Source organism: Microcebus murinus, chromosome 8, assembly GCF_040939455.1.
Source record: "Microcebus murinus isolate Inina chromosome 8, M.murinus_Inina_mat1.0, whole genome shotgun sequence".
In the NCBI taxonomy this organism is placed as follows: Eukaryota; Metazoa; Chordata; class Mammalia; order Primates; family Cheirogaleidae; genus Microcebus; species Microcebus murinus.
The window spans coordinates 82,344,112-82,356,567 of NC_134111.1; positions in this window are offsets into that span (position 1 = coordinate 82,344,112).

Sequence of the window (12,456 nt, forward strand, 5' to 3'; positions counted from 1 at the left end):
TGTCTTATAAGTGATTTGGATTAATTACATCCATAATAGACTGATGCTCATTCCCCACTTTAAGAGAGGAGATAGCAGTTTCATAGAATTCAGTCATTTACTGCAATCCTAAAGCATTTTGTTTCCTGCCAAGGCAAATCTGTTACAAAGCCCAGTTCCTCTTAGGATTTACTGAAAAGTGACAGGTGTTGATTTGCTGGTATCTTTCTCAATAGATCCGAATGAGCTAAACAAAATGACTTCTCTACCCATTTAGGCAGAAAAATAAATGGGGACACCAGCTAATGAGGGAATGTAGAGTTAGCTGGACTTAAAGCATTCCAAGCTGTTGGCAGCTGGAATCAAAAGAGGAATCATGCAGACAGTTGCTCATGTTTATTGCTGAACGTGAAATTAGAATGGTGCTTCATCTTCTCCACAGGTGCAAGAAAATACAGTTATTAATTATAGCAAAACATATTTATTGACAACCTCAAGCCTTCAAAATCTCACACTCAGCAAATGGCTTTCAAAGTTCATCCAAAAAGCACTTTAGAATCAATACAAAACCATCTCTTAGTTGACAAATCTGTGCCTGGGAAAATTCTGCATCCTGAAAACATGGCCATAGACTGTTAATATTTATGTAGTTAAATATCAAAAATGCTTTCTTTGTTCTTGGGAGAAACTTGTTAGAAAAAAAAAATTCCTAACTTTCCATTGTGTTGATAGATGCAATTCCAGAATATTAGGAAAATTGAACTAATTTTGTTCTTCATTAGAGATTTTAAAAACAGTTTTACCCCTTCATTGAGCTATTCAACACATTAAACCATTTGTTCATTCATTAATTTACCAAAGGTCTATTGAGCATCTAATTATGTGGCAGGCACTATTCCAGCACTATTCACACATAAATACATATAGACTTAAAATCTTATGGGATCTATATATGAAACAATGAGAACATAGTATAAGAGAGTATTTGATCAACTGCTGAATTGTAACCAATGAACTTTAAGAGCCACCTTAGTCCTGAGGGAGATGGCACTTGAAGGATCTGCAAAGAAGGCGTCCTGAGCTACAGGCATTAAATGGTCATGCGTATTTTATGCAGTTGTTATTTTTTTCAACTTGCCTCATTCCAAATAGAATTTGAGACAACTTACAGAAATGAATACAATATAACATGATAAAAATAAAATAAAGAGACAAATAAATAAAATACTATGCCATGACTCTGGGGTGTGTTGAGAGCTCCAAGCGTGCACCATAAATTTCTGTCTGGCTTTTGGAGATGTGTCTCAGATTTGGCCCCGAGTCTCTTGGTAGCCAGGAATAGAAAAAAGATTGGGTATAAGAAACATATGATCTCCTAACATAGCAGACAATTTGCTAGCTGGTCTTGCATATAAATACCCAAGATAAATATCTTCTGTAAATCCTTTAGAGGAAAACTGTGGGATATAATATATTAAATGTTAAAATCATTTATATGATATCAAAGCCAGATCGTATGGCTGTGTGTCCTTTCATGTAGGTCACTACTCTGATAATCTAGCTTCATTTATGTATTTATTCCATTAAGAAATATTTAAAATGTTTATTGAGAACTTGCAATGTGCTGGACTGTTTTACACTGTTTTACACGCTGGAGATAAACTGGTGAACAAGACAGATAAAGTGTCAGAGATGACATACTATTTGTAAAATAGATGATGAACACATCACTAAACGCATTTCAAATAGTGATAAGTGTTATGAAGATGACACAACAGGATTATGTGATGGAGAGTAACTAGCAAGATGAGAAAGGCCTTTCTGAAAGATAACACTAGAGGCACATTTACATGACAAGAAGGAACCAGTCATGACAAGGTTAGGGGGAAAGATATTATAAGCCACAAAGAACAGCAATTTCAAAGCCTCAGAGGAAGAAACAATCTTGCTGAACAGGAGAAATCACAAGGAAGTCAGTGTGGCTGAACCATAGTGAATGAGAGGAAGAGAAACTGAGATGAGATTAGAGGTAGGTATAGTAACCTATGATAAGACATGTTGATTTTATTCTAAGGGCAATGGGAAACATCCAACAATTTAGAATATCTAGGAAAATAGGGAACTAAAATCTTCTTTAAGTTTTATCTCTTGTCAAATAATTTAAAAAATTTAAACATCAGCTAATTTGAAAATATCTTCTCTGGCAAAAACCTGGAAATGAGGAAATCAGTTAAGGGTAGGGCTGTTCCTTACTTCTAATTACTAACTGAATTTGAGTAGGATATTTGACAAGTTATATGATTCCAAAGTATTCTTTAGTGTCGGGTCTATTTCAACAAATTAATAAAAGGGCACTCAAGTCCCCCAAATTCTATGCCAGAAAGTAGAATTTGGCATGAAATTTATATAATATGGTCATGATAATTTTATTCTAAGAAAAAGAACAAAAAAGGGCAAAGCAGATATTCTCAATTATTCCTGGTAGCCATAAAATATCAAAAAGGCAACAACAGAAAAATGAATATTAATCAAAGACATTTCCTGGTACATCTTCAAGATAAACTGGATATAAAAATATACCCCTAGGTAACTAAATGAATTGACTTATGATATAAAGTTGTTAACTATAAGCCAATTAAACTTTGAGGGCTGCCAAAGTGATTATTAAAGCTTTAGAATGGGTGTTATTAAGCCATACTTTCTGGCAGTAATTAGGTGACAGGATCAGTTATCCACTGAGGCCACTCTTAGTTGATGAGAAAAAAAAAAACAAAAAACAACAACACATGATCAGCATACACAGTCGCTCTTTCTCCCTCTCTTTGGCCTTTTCATTAGGCTGAGGAGAAGACAGACTTCTCTCACCAGTCAAGTCACACAGAAGAATGGGCTGTCTGGGTTCTCGGGCTCTTCTTGGTAGAGGGCTTCCCTAGGAGTAAGAGTTCAGTCATTATTCTTGTCTAGCTAAGGTTTTCAACAAATAAGATGATTCAGTTTGCTTGGCAGCCTTACCACACCAGTTGAGAGGATGAAAAATGTTAGCTACATAGGCCCAAAGACACAATCTAGGATGGTCCAGGTCTGGTTTTTGCTTTTGTTTTGTGAAGACTCAACCATGTTTCTTAGAGATTATGAAGTAACAATATAACCAGCCCTGGTCTAGATTCAGGTACTGGTTTCTGCCTGATTTGAGGAAGCAACACATTGTCCTACGGTATATTTTTTAGATTGCTGTCATTTTAAAGCAGGGGCAAAGGCAACTTTGAGAGGTCTCTTGAAAATATCTTTTAGAGGCAGGAAAACTGAGACGTAGGAGAATTATGTAACTTGCTCAAGGGCAGGCTCCTTAGTGACTGACTTATAGGCGTGTGTGCCATCATTAATTTATTAGTTCAATAACTTCTTATTGAGTGCCTACCTTTTTCAAACATTGTATTATGTATTAGTGACTGATGAATAAAACAGACATGATTTTATCATCATTATGGTGTTTACAGTCCACTCGAGACAATGTATACTAAATAAGTGAGGACACAATTGTTATGTAAAGGATTAAAAAGTAATATAAGCATGTTAAAAACTACATAGGGAGGGCTAGCCTGTTTTGAGGAATCTAACGAGGCTTTCATGAGAAAGTGATATTGATGCCGATCCCCAATGGATGAAGAGAGTTAATCAAGAAAAAGATAAGGAGTAAATGATGGAGTTTATGAAGGAAGAAGAAGAAAACAAGCAGAAGCAATAGTCATGTGTAAAGGCCCTGAGGCGTAACAACCGGGCATGTACAAAGATATTGATCAAGACCGATGTGATGGAAATGTAGGGAGTCAGACAAGTGTGGATTACAATGAGGCTGGAATGTTTGGTGAAGGACAGGTCAGGCAGGGCAACAAAAGAATTTTAGTTTATACCCCAAGAGCAAATGGGAAGATATTTAATTGTTTTGAACAAAAACATTAATTTTAAAAATCGACTAATTTACTTTTAAAATAAGTAGTTTTTACACATGGTTCAAAATTTTAAATGTAAACAGAGCATATGATGAAAAAATATTTCCTTCTCCCACAACTGTTCCCCAGGTAGTTATTTCTCCTCTCCAGAGCAGCTACCTTTATGAAAATATTCAAAACTATACACATATACCACAATGCACCGTTTATTTTTTATTTTATTTTTTCCCATTTAATTTTTATTTGTATATATTCATGGTTTACAAATGCAATTTTATTACATTGATATATTGCATAATGTCCTTTTTAAACAGCAATTACAGTATATTGTCCTACTCATTGCTGTTTTCATTTAAGAATATATCTTAGAGATTGTTCCACATTGGTGCATTGAGAGTGGCCCTATTCTTTTCATAAAATATGATTGTATAAACAAGCCATATTATGCTTAATTATTCCTATTTTGATGAACTTGTAGGTTATTTTTAATATTTTGCTATTAATATTTTGCTATGACCAAATCTTGTGGTCATACCTGTCCTTGGACATATTGGGTATATCCCACACTTGTGTAAGGTACATCTATAGAATAATTTCCCATAAATGGTATTTCTGGATCAAAGTGAATGCACATTTTAATTTTTAATAGACATTGACAAATTCCCTTTATGACAGTTCTCCTTGTTGTATAATAAGCAATTTCTCAAATTAATGACATAAAACAGTAATTATTTATTAACTCACAATTCTGTAGGTTGGCAATGGGATAGATTCAGCTGGGCGGTTTTTCTGGTCTTGCCCGAGTTTTCTATGTGACAGCGGTCAGCTGGTGGCTATTTGGTCCTAGATGGTGTCATTCACATACCTGGAGGTTGATGGGCTGATGGAAGTGATAGAACCACAAGTCTCTAGCATCCTACAGGTAAGCCGATGTTTTATTACATGATGACTGGGTTCCAAAAGCCCCAAAAAGAAAAAAGAAAAGGAAGCCCCAGGGAGTAAGCACGTTTTCATCCTCTGCATCATGCATCATGTTCACTAGCATCCAACTGGCCAAACTAGTTTTACAAACAAACCCAGATTAAGGGGTGGAGAAAGAGACTTCACCTCTCCATGGGAATACTTATATGAACATTTTCCTGTTTTAATATGCAGTTTCATATAATTTGTAAAACTGTAGAAGCTTTAATATACAGAAGAAATTAGACCTTTGTCCATTATTTATGTGTCAATTTTTTCCTATTTTGATTTTTTTTTTTTTTTTGCTTGCTGTTTGACTTTTGAGTTTGTCTATAATAGATTTTTATTTTATTTATTTCTCTGTCAAGAAAGAACAGTCTGGGCCGGGTGAGGTGGCTCATTCATGGCTGTAATCCTAGTACTCTGGGAGGCCAAGGCAGGAGGATCACTTGAGCTCAGGAGTGTGAGACCAGCCTGAGCAAGAGTGAGACCCTGTCTCTACAAAAAATAGAAAAAATTAGCTGGGCATGGTGGTGCATACCTATAGTCGCAGCTACTCAGGATGCTGAGGCAGGAGGATCACTTGAGCCCAGAAGTTTGAGGTTCCTGTGAGCTAGGTTGATGCCACAACACTCTAGCCCGGACAACAGAAGAAGACTCTGAGAAAGAAAGAAAGAAAATAAAGAAAAGAAAGAAGACAGAAAGAAAGAACAGTCTGTTTTTAAGTTGTCAAATTCATATGTAATAAGGGTTTTGTATACTTAAAATATTTTGTCTGAGATTACTAGTGAGAAAGATAACAAATATTTTTTTCTAGAAGTTTAGATACCCTAACATTATTTATTAAATAATTTATATTTTCCCCACTAATATGCATGCCACGTTTATTACATACTCAATTTCCGTAAGTTTCTGAACTTCCTTATCTGCTCCAATAATTTATTTGTCTATTCACGAGAGCTGTATTTCTAGTCACATCAATAGTATGTGTCAGTCAGGGCTTTTGTAGGAAATAGATGGTACATTCAGAGGGTTATTAGAGAAGAACTGAACACACTATATATACCACGTACTATATACTCAGGGGTGGGCAAAGTTAAGGAGATCAATGAGGGTTGGTGAAACTCCCAACTAGTAGCAATGATGGGACGCCTTTAATGTCCATAGCCCTGGAGAAACAAGAGAGGGACCACAGTTGTCCTAACCCACAGAGGCTTGCAGCCATGGAGGAGGCTGGACCAAAGAGAGCTGTGGCCACACAAAAATGTAACCACTTTCAAAATGACAGCCCCAGCACAGAAGCAGCATGAGCCAAGTGATACATCTGACTTCTCACTCCTTCTTCCCTCTAATCTGTTCGTGCCTGCCATTGCAGAACCCAATCATAAGCCTTTCTGATGATAAATCCATAGAGTTTCAGTCTCGTAGGGGCCCAGATCAGGATAGGGAAAGGCGGATAATGGATCTAGAGGGGAAAACAGTAAATGGCCAGTCTATTGTGCTTTTAATTGTTAAAGCTTAAAGTATGGTTTGATTAAGAGTCTGCTTGCTTCTCATTGTTCTTCAACTTTTATAATCCCCCAGTAAATGCATGCCATTAATTTTTCTATATAAAATTTAGCTTATCTTGTTCTAAAATTTTGCTTTACTAAACTTTGTTTCTGAAATATAACTATATATGGAAAAGTATACATATCACAAATACACAGCTTGATGAATTTTCATGAAGTGACTAAACACCTGTAATCATGACCCAGATCAAAGAGCAGAATATAATCAGCTCCCTAGAGGCCCCATTTGGTCTCTACTGCCTCACAAGGGTAACAATTATTCTGTTTCTAACACTACAAATCACTTGTAACTGCTCTGGCTTTATATAAAGAGCATCATATACCATATACTCTATACTCTTTTGTGTCTGGCTTTTTTGGCTAAAAATATGTTTATAAATCTCTTCCATGTTGTTCTGATAGCTATCGATTTGTTCGTTCTCTTTGTTGACATTGTGTGAATATACCATTCTTTATTTATCCATTCTACTATTGATGGACATTTGTGTTGTGGTTTTTGGCTTTTCTGAATAGGGCTACTCTGAACATCCTTGTTGTGTATGGCTTTTGGTTAATATATGTGTTTATGTTGGGCATTTATGTGGAAGGAGAATTGCTGAGTCAGATTGTGTGCATATGTGGTCATCCTTAGTAGATGTTGCCAATTTTTCAAAGTTGTTTTACCAATGTACAATCTCACTAGCAGTAAGTGAGTTTCATTTGCTTCTCACCCTCACCTACATATATGTGTATTGTCTGGTTTTTGTTTTGGTATTTTAACTATTGTGCTGATATGGTGGTGATATTGCAATATAATTTAAATTTGTATTTCTGTGATAACTAATGAAGCTGAACAGTTTTTCATGTTTATTTGCCCATTTGGGAATCATCTATGGTGAACTGGTTGCTCAAATCTTTAGCCTACTCTCTATTTGGTTATCTTCTTTTTTTCTTACTAATTTATAAATGTGCTTTATATAGTCTTGATTTTAGTTAACCCTTTGTTGAATATGTATGTGTTACATATTTCTTCCATTCTATGATTTGCCTTTTTCAGAATTTCAATGATGCATTCTGATGGGTAAATCTTAAGTTTGAACTACTAAATTTAACAGTGTTTTACTTTTTGGTTAGCACAGATTGTACACCATGTCAGAAATTTTTGCCTATCTACCCAGATGTCATAATGTGCTCACCTATGTTTTTTTTTTTTTTTTTTCAGCATATTATGGGGGTACAGATTTTAAGGTTTCAATAAATGCCAATTTCCCTCCCTCCCCCCAAAAGTCTGAGTCTCCATCATGACCATCCCCCAGATGGTGCACATCTCACTCATTATGTATGTATATATCCGCCCCCCTCCTCCCTGCCCAATACCCTATTACTGTAGTACCTATGTGTCCACTTAGGTGCTACTCAGTTAATACCAGTTTGCTGGAGAATATATCTGGTGCTTCTTTTTCCATTCTTGGGATACTTCACTTAGTAGTATGGGTTCCAGCTCTAACCAGGAAAATATAAGATGTGCTATATCATCATTGTTTCTTAGAGCTGAATAGTACTCCATGGTATACATATACCACATTTTATTAATCCATTCTTGGATGGATGGGCACTTGGGCTGTTTCCACAGCCTTGCAATTATGAATTGTGCTGCTATAAACATTCGAGTGCAGGTGTCTTTTTTGTAGAGTGTCATTGGATCATTTGGGTAGATGCCCAGCAATGGGATTGCTGGATCGAATGGTAGATTCACTTGTATCACTTTAAGGTATCTCCATATTGCTTTCCACAGAGGTTGAACTAGTTTGCAGTCCCACCAGCAGTGTAGGAGTGTTCCTCTCTCTCCGCAACCATGCCAGCATTTATTGTTTGGAGATTTTTTGATAAACGCCATTCTTACTGGGGTTAAGTGATATCTCATTGTGGTTTTGATTTGCATTTCCCTGATGATTAGAGATGTTGAGCATTTTTTCATATGTTTGTTAGCCATTCTTCTGTCTTCTTTAGAAAAGTTTCTGTTCAAGTCCTTTGCCCACTTTTTAATGGGGTTATTTGATTTTTTCTTCCTGATTTTCGTGAGTTCTAAGTATATTCTAGTTATCAGTCCCTTATCGGATACATAGGATGCAAAAATTTTCTCCCATTCTGTAGGTTGTCTGTTTACTTTCATGACTGTTTCTTTGGCTGTGCAGAAGCTTTGTAGTTTGATCATGTCCCATTTATTTATTTTTGTTGCTGCTGTGATTGCCTTTGGGGACTTCTTCATAAACTCTTTGCTCAGGCCGATGTCTAGGAGAGTGTTTCCAACTTTTTCCTCTAGAGTTCTAATAGTTTCATACCTTAGGTTTAAGTCTGTTATCCAGCGTGAGTTGGTTTTTGTGAGAGGTGAAAGGTGTGGGTCCTGTTTTAGCCTTCTACAGGTGGCTATCCAGTTTTCCCAGCACCATTTATTGAAAAGGGATTCTTTTCCCCAGCATATGTTTTTGTCTGCTTTGTCAAAGATTAGATGGCTATATGAGGATGGTTTTATATCGGGATTCTCACATCTGTTCCACTGGTCAATATTCCTATTTTTATGCCAATACCATATTGATTTAATTACTACAGCTTTGTAGTATAGTTGGATATCTGGCATATTAATGCCTCCCATTTTGTTTTTGTTGCCTAGAATTGCTCTTGATATTCGGGGTCTTCTTTGGTTCCATACGAAGCGTAAAATTATTTTTTCTATATCTGTGAAGAATGCTGATGGGATTTTAATAGGTATTGCATTGAATCTGTAGATCAGTTTGGGTAGTATAGACATTTTGATGATATTGAGTCTGCCGATCCACGAGCATGGTATGGATTTCCATCTGTTTACATCCTCTGCTATTTCCTTCCTCAGTGTTTCATAGTTCTCCCTGTAGAGGTCTTTTATGTCCTTGGTTAAGTATATTCCTAGGTACTTTAATTTCTTTGTTGCTATTGTGAAGGGAATTGAGTCTTTGATTTGGTTCTCAATTAGATTGTTGTTGGCGTATATGAATGCCTCTGATTTCTGTGTATTGATTTTGTATCCTGAGACTTTACTAAATTCATTGATCAGTTCCAGGAGTTTCTTGGTTGAATCTTTGGGGTTTTCTAGATACAATATCATATCATCAGCAAACAGTGAAAGTTTGATCTCTTCTGCCCCTATTTGGATACCTTTGATTCCATTTTCCTGTCTGATTGCTGTAGCCAAGACTTCCAGTACTATGTTGAACAGAAGTGGAGATAGTGGGCAGCCTTGTCTGGTTCCAGTTCTAAGTGGGAATGATTTCAATTTTTCCCCATTCAGTATGATGTTGGCTATGGGTCTGTCGTATATGGCTTGTATCATTTTTAGGTATGTCCCTTCTATGCCTATTTTCTTAAGTGTTCGTATCATGAAAGGGTGTTGAATTTTGTCAAAAGCCTTTTCTGCATCTATTGAAAGAATCATGTGGTCTTTGTTTTTGCTTCTGTTTATGTGGTGAATTGCATTTATAGATTTACGTATGTTGAACCATCCTTGCATCCCTGGGATGAAGCCCACTTGGTCCTGGTGGATTATTTTTTTGATAAGTGTCTGGATTCGGTTAGCTAAGATTTTGTTGAAAATTTTTGCATCTATATTCATTAGGGATATTGGTCTGTAGTTTTCTTTTTTTGTTGCATCCTTTCCTGGTTTTGGTATCAGAGTAATATTCGCTTCATAAAAGGTGTCAGGGAGGTTTCCGTTCTTCTCGATGTTGTGGAATAGTTTCTGCAAGATAGGTACTAGTTCTTCTTTGTAAGTATGGTAAAATTCAGGTGTGAAGCCATCTGGACCGGGACTTTTCTTTTTAGGGAGATTTTTAATTGCTGTTTCTATTTCAGCTGTTGAGATTGGTCTGTTCAGGGAATCTATTTCTTCCTGGTTGAGCCTAGGGAGGCTGTGTGTTTCTAGAAATTTGTCCATTTCCTCCACATTTTCCAGTTTGTGTGCATAAAGATTTTTGTAGTATTCATAAATTGTATCTTGTATCTCTTTGGGATCAGTTGTGATATCTTCTTTTTTGTTCCTGATGGAGCTTATTAGAGATTTCTCTTTTCTGCTTTTCGTTAGCTTGGCCAATGGTGTGTCAATTTTGTTTATTTTTTCAAAGAACCAACTTTTTGTTTTATTAATCTCCTGAATAGCTTCCCTGTTTTCAATTTCATTTAGTTCTGATTTGATCTTATTGATTTCACTTCTTCTGCTGGGTTTGGGGTTGGTCTGCTCTTCTTTTTCCAGCTCTTTGAGTCATTTCGTTAGATGTCTATTTGTGATCTTCTTGTCTTTTGGTTATAGGCATTTATGGAGATAAACTTTCCTCTCAGAACTGCTTTAGCTGTGTCCCAGAGGAGTTGATAACTTGTCTCTCCATTGTCATTTTCTTCATAGAATTTTTTTATTTCCATCTTGATTTCTTCATTTATGAAGTAATCATTTAGTAGGAGGTTGTTTAATTTCCATGTTTTTGTGTAGAAATGTGAGTTTCTGTTAGGGTTGATTTCTACTTTTATTCCACTGTGATCTGAGAAGGTACATGGTATGATTTCTATTTTTTTAAATTTCTTGAGATTTTCTTTGTGTCCTAGGATATGGTCAATCTTAGAGAATGTCCCATGAGCTGATGAGGAGAATATATATTCAGTGGTTTTTATGTAGAATGTTCTGTAAATGTCAGTCAGACCCAATTGTTCTAGAGTTTTGTTTAAGTCCATTATTTCTTTATTAATTTTTTGTTTGGAGGATCTGTCTCGTGCCGTCAGTGGGGTGTTGAAATCTCCGGCGATTATGGAGTTGCTATTAATCCATTTGCTTAGCTCCAGTAAGGTTTGCTTTATGAATCTGGGTGCACCTAAGTTGGGTGCATATATATTTAAAATTGTTATCTCTTCTTGTTGAAGTGTGCCCTTCACCATTATATAATGACCCTCTTTGTCTTTCACTACTTTTGTTGGTTTAAAAACTAAATCGTCTGAAATTAGAACTGCCACACCAGCCTTCTTTTGGCTTCTATTTGCTTGGAATATTGATCTCCACCCTTTTATTTTTAGTCTATATGCATCCTTGCAGGTTAGATGTGTTTCCTGAAGACAGCATATACTTGGTCTGTATTTTCTTATCCATTCAGCCAGCCTATGTCTCTTGAGTGGAGAGTTTAAGCCATTCACATTTATTGAGAGAACTGATAGGTAAGGTAGATTACTGTTCATTTTGTTGGGTTGGATGTTGTTGCTATGATTTCTGTCTTGAGCCATTGTAATATCTGGCCTTTAATATCCTTGGGTTTTGGTTGTTTTTATATTCGTGGGTTATTATTATGATGTTCCGTGCGTAACGCTGTTTTAAGTATTTCTTGTAGGGCTGGTCTTGTCTTGGTGAATTCTCTGAGCCTTTGCTTGTCTGAGAATGTTTTTATTTCTCCTTCATATATAAAGCTTAGTTTTGCAGGGAATAATATTCTAGGCTGGGCATTGTTTTGTTTCAAAAGAGTGAGAATGGGGCTCCAGTCTCTCCTTGCTTGTAAAGTCTCATTAGAGACGTCTGATGTTATTTGAGTTGGCTTTCCCTTGTATGTTACTTGCTTCTTTTGTCTTACAGCTCTTAGAAGGGCCTCTTTAGTTGATACTTTGGTCAGTCTGATGACTGCATGTCGTGATGTCTTCCTGTTTGCATTGAATCTCCCAGGGGTCCTCTGAGCTTCTTGAACTTGTATATCAAGATTTTGAGCAAGGCCTGGGAAATTTTCCTCTATTATATCTTCAAACAGCTTGTCCAACCCTTGGGTGTTGTCCTCTTCCCCTTCTGGTAACCCTATGACCCTCACATTAGGTTTCTTCACATAATCCCACAGCTCTTGTAGGCTTTGCTCTTTTCTCTTGTTTCTCTGCTCTATTTCTGTGACTGATTTATTTAATCGGAGGGTGTTATCTTCAAGCTCTGAGATTCTTTCTTCTGTTTGATCTACCCTGTTCTTGAG